The following is a 5,330-nucleotide window of genomic DNA, read 5'->3' as shown; positions in this document are numbered from 1 at the left end:
TATGTGTTGATAAGGAGCGATTTCGAGGGCGAAATCTAAGTCGAGTGGGGGAGAATTGTAACATCCTGTTTCAGATCGTCCGTGATTAGGGTTCGTGGGCTGTAAATCGGGCATGAGGAGGTCTCGGGGTTGCGACGAGTTGCTAGGAGCATAGGGCATCTCGTCACCTTTCCGGGGGTTTGAGGTTCATGAGAATCGGGGTTATATCGAGGAAGCGATGGAAGTTTGAAGTTGTGGCAGGATAAGTCCCTTATTTGAGAAAGGTGGAAGCTGAGTACGTTGGGCGTACATCTGTGTACGCTTAGCGTACTCGTGTGCGTGATTTTCAAGCGGAGCCACCTAGTACGTTGGGCGTACCAGAGGGTACGCTGGGCGTACTAGGCACAGAGTGGAAAACTTAACTTTGGATGTGTCCCTATATAAAGAATGAGATGGCCTCATTCCTGGCCACCATCCTCAGTCAATAAACCCTCTAAAACCCTAATCCTTCGTTCATGGAGCTGGTGAGTGCATTTGAGAGCCTTGAGTGATTTTGGTGTGTTCTTGGAGTAAGGAAGGAGCTTTGGAGAAGAAGGAGTGAGAAGTCCAAGCCTTGGATCTAAGCATATCTGAGTTGGAAGCTTCATATAGAGGTATAAAGCTTCAATCTTTCTCACTCTTTTGTTTTGAGCATCATATTAGAGTATTTTAGGGTTTTGTACCAGAAGGTGGAGACTTTATGAGATAGTGAGCTCCAGAGACTATGATCAACCCCTTTTAGTGTGATTAGTAGTGTAATGTCATAAAAATTCAATCTTGGTCGTTGGAATCAAGCCATGCATGAGTTATGAGCTTTTTGAGATAAGGGAGTGAGTGTTTTGGGTGTTTGTGACCTTTCCAGCCATGCAAAGGCTTAAAGTCACTGACTTTATGGAGTAAGAGCCATTAGGGAGTCTAGATATGGGATTTGAGTTAATGTCTTAACTAATTAAGACCAAATGAGTATATGGAGTGAATCTGGGGAGTACGCTGAGCGTAATTCCTGTACGTCCCGCGTACTGTCCCAGTGTCCTCGATGGCCAATCTGGATTGTGAGTACACTGAGTGTACCAAGGGAGGTACGCCCCGTGTAACCTCACTGTGGACTTTTGGGCTAAGTCTCATGTTGGGCCTTGAGTGTTGGGCCTGGAGTTTGGGCATGTTGCAATAGAGTTTTGGACCAGAGGATTATATATAAGTGCTTTGGGCCCTTGAGTTGGGCTTGCCATCTAGATTTGAGAGTTGGGCCTCGGGAGAGCCCATTTATTATTGGGCCTTGGTGGGCCCAATGTGTTTTAGGTTGTTAATGGTCTGGTTAGTGGACTTCCTTTAGACCTAATGAGTGAGAGTCTGGACTTAGTTCCTAATTGGGTTAATTGTGGATTTGGCTCAGAGTTAGAGGTCGGTGTGTAGCAACAACGTTTATAGGGGTTGTTCATCATCCGAGGTGAGTCTTCTCACTATACTTTACCATGATTGGTATTTTTGTGTGATTGAGATGTCCTATGTGCTTACAATGTGTATTGTGATATCCTGCATTATTTCTTTATGATTTATGTTGTCTATTATTCAGAGCTTACAGAGTTAGGACCGGAGGGTCCATCATAGTTGTGGGACCGGAGGGTCCCACTAAGACACATTGACCGGAGGGTCTTACTGTGTTATAGCCTCGAGTGGCTACAGAGTTGTGTGTGGTATTTTGGGGAACTCACTAAGCTTCGTGCTTACCGTGTTACGTGTTATGTGTTTCAGGTTTTTCTCAGGATCGTGGGAAGGCACCGGCTCGATTGTACACACCAGAGAAAGTGTTATGTTTTGAGGATCCTGGATTATTAATCAAACAATTATGGAGATGCGTTTTGTAAACTAAATAAATGAGATTTTGTTAAATGCGTTATGAGAATTGTATGATTTTAAAATGAAAATTTTGTTTGGAAATTTACGGTGTTACATGCCACTTCATGTTGTCACAGTATTTATTGTCTAATCGGGATAAATTGGATGACCACGATGTGTTGCCATTTCCACGTCGTGCTTCTTCTTCCTCTTTCTTCACTTCATTGTACTCACTTTCTTCCAGAAGTTTCTCTAACTCTTGTATATCTAGTTCAGCATCAAAATCACCTTCTCATAGCACCATGTATCCCTCGATCTCTTTTTCTTTCCACCCTCCTAGCTCTTTTTCAAGTAATTCATCAAATACATCGACCGAAAAAGTCGTATCGTCACTTATCCTTGAATGTTGGATTGCTCGATTAACTCCAAAAGTGACCGCTTCTTCTCCAACTCAGAGAGTGAGTTTGTACTCTCTAATATCGACTAAGGATCGAACGGTGCTCAAGAAGGGCCTTCCAAGGATGATTGGAACTTTTTCATCTTCCTCCATGTCTAAAACAATAAAATCTGCGGGAAAAACAAACTTGTCAACTTTTACTAGTAAGTCTTCACATATACCTCTTGGAAAGGTCATAGTCTTGGTGGCTAAATGGATGACCATGCAGACTGGTCTTGGTTCGGGGAGATCAAGCTTCTTGAAGAATGAATAAGGCATCAAATTAACACTTCTTCCCGAGTCGGCTAGAGCATGACTAGTGGCTAGGTTTCCGAATTGGCACGGTAAAGTTATGCTTCCTGGATCACCCATCTTCTCCGGTAGGATGTTTAGCATTGCAGCGGAGCAAGTTTCATTTAAAACCACCTTTGATAATCCATCCATTTTCTTGCGGTTTGTTAAGAGGTCCTCGAGAAACTTAGCATATTTTGGCATTTCGGCTAAGGCTTCAAGGAATGGAATGTTGATTTCAAGGGACTTGATATGATCTAAGAACTTCCGGTAGTTTTATGCATTCTTTTCTTGGATTTCTCTACTCGGGAAGGGCAACGGTGGGCGGTATGGCTTAACGGGTTCAAAATTTTTCTTTTCAGAATCTTTCCACGTCGTGGCATCGGTACCACATCGTGGCGACTGTTCAGTTTCTTTTCTTTGACTTTCTTCTCGGATTTCCTGCTCAACATCCGGGTTTGTTTCTGTCAATGGGAGTCAGATGATTAATAATTTTCCCACTTCTGGTCATTACAGCTTGGATGTGAGCTCCCTTCGGGTTCTATTCGGTATTTCCTGGAAGTCCTCCCGGTGATCTTTCATTGATTTGCTTAGCTAGTTGCCTAAGTTGTTTTTCAATGTTCAAGATTGAAGCTTGCTGATTTCTGAGAAGAGTTTGTTATTCCCTCATTATAGTTTGTTGTTCTCTAATTGTTGGCTCGGTTTCCTCATGCCTTTTTTTGGATACAGCTGCAAAACGGGTAAGCATTGACTCGAAATCGGGTTTCTTTTCAGGAGCTGGTTCCTCTCGTTGGTAAAAGCATCTTCCTCTTTGTTCATATTTCTCTTCTTTGGCTTTCTTGTACTCATCATAAGGTAACCACTTTTTCTTAGGCTTTCTCCAATCTTCATCAAATCGATCGCCGCTCGAGTAGAAAGCTTGAACCTTTCGGTTTCCATTTTCGTTAAGATTACAGTCCTTAGTCAAATGTGGCCGGTTACAGTTTTCACACCCAACTCTTATTGCATGGATTGTTTGATCCATCTTATTCATCCTCCTATCCATGTTTTCCAACATTGCCAAAACTGCCGACATGTCTTCCGAAGCAGCATTAGTCGATCCCCTTGTTACATCATTTCTCAGGTTGTGGTACTCTCTAGATTGTTGAGAGAATTCTTCAATGAGCTCCTTGATTTCCTGCAGGATTTTTCTTGGTTAAGGGGCCTTAAGAATCAAGGAGTTGCCTAGTTGTGACATTCACCCCATCGTAAAAGATAGAAACTTCTTGTTGTATATTGAGATCGTTTTGGGGGCGATTTCGAAGTAGACCCTTGTAGCGCTCCCATGCTTTAAACAACGACTCCCCCATTTGTTGTTCAAAATTAGCAATGGCCTTTTTGAGCTTAGCCACCTTGGATGGTGGGCAGAATTGTTCCAAAAATTCTTCATGCATTTTTGCCCATGTAGTAATCGCGCCTGGTGGAAGTGTCTTTAGCCAATCCTTTGCAACTCCCTTGAAAGTGACCGGAAGCATTCTCAACAACACCGTTTCTCATGGAACATTTGGAATGTTGAAGTAGTCGGTGATGTCGTTGACTTCATCAAGATGCTTGTAGGCATCTTCATCATCTTTTCCGGTGAAAGGAATCTCCTTTAGTGCATCAATGATGTGTCCCTTGAGTTCAAATGTGGCAATAGCAGGTATGGTGGGTTGCATAAGGCCTGGTCCGGTGTCATCACGAATTCTCTTCTTGTATGCCTCCATGGAAATGTCAGCAATATCCGCCATGATGTTTTCGGGTTCGCTTTCTTGATTACTACCTTTTTCCGATTCGTTATCGCTTTCTTCCTCTTCTGTTTCGTATGTGCTTTCGTCTTTTGGTGCCTTGTTGGATTCTCCCACTTGCGTTCCCTTCTTCTTACTAAAAACCGATTTGATATTCTTAAACGGTGATTTCTTTGGTGTTGCAGATTCTCCTACGGTTTTATCCGTGTTTTTACGAAAGGCGGACTTCGGGTCTTCAAGTGGTGGAATCAGAGGTGTGTTAGATCCTTTTGTCATAAACTGCTATAAAAGAAACAAATAAAACGCGTAAAAAGAACAAAAATGAAAAATAAAAGCTTACTGTTACGCCACCACGACATGGTGGTAATGACCACGACGTGGTGAGTCAAAAAGAAGAAAAAACTATAACGAAAATTAAAAACAAATAAACATAAAAATTCCAAAATAAATAGCAGATTTAAAATAACTAAAGCTGGACCGTTCCCCGGCAAGTCGGCAACGGCGCCAAGAACTTGATGCATAAAATAATAAGCACTAGTTAATCCTACTAACGTGACTAATTATTTCCTAAGGCATCGTACCTTGTTGAAGATAGTATAGCACACTAGATAGGTATCGAACACAAGGAACGGTGTTTTAGCTAATTTTTATCTACTACTAACTAATACTAATAAAATTAGAAAAAGGTTTTTTCTCTAGTTTTGCAAGACTTGAAACTTAGTTTACCAAACTAACTAGCTATCAACTAATGAAGTAAATACTAAAACAAAGCAAAGAACACAAAGATGATTTAACCAAGGTAATTGAGAGACTTTCGTTTAACTTCGGATTTATTTGCTATTATGGTTGATTTATGGAAGTGAAATGGATTTTAGTTTCATTGGTTACCGATTCCTAAGATGACCAAGTTAGTGTTCACTAGCTTAATCCTTTAGCAAACAAGCTTATTCATACGGTGATCAGGCGGACAAACTAACGAGTTT

General features: G+C 41.6%; 1 non-coding gene across 1 annotated transcript; it reads left to right on the top strand.

Moving 5' to 3' along the window:
* The first annotated feature begins 3,859 nt into the window (after positions 1–3,859).
* LOC145134988 (small nucleolar RNA R71) lies at positions 3,860–3,966 on the top strand. Its single transcript, XR_013719470.1, has one exon. It is a non-coding gene; the product is annotated as a small nucleolar RNA R71 (small nucleolar RNA).
* Positions 3,967–5,330: the final 1,364 nt, after the last annotated feature.

Source organism: Lactuca virosa, chromosome 8 (genome assembly GCF_052849685.1).
Source record: "Lactuca virosa cultivar CGN04683 chromosome 8, Lactuca_virosa_CGN04683_v6, whole genome shotgun sequence".
NCBI classification, from domain to species: Eukaryota; Viridiplantae; Streptophyta; class Magnoliopsida; order Asterales; family Asteraceae; genus Lactuca; species Lactuca virosa.
This window is presented reverse-complemented; position numbering and strand designations above follow the sequence as displayed.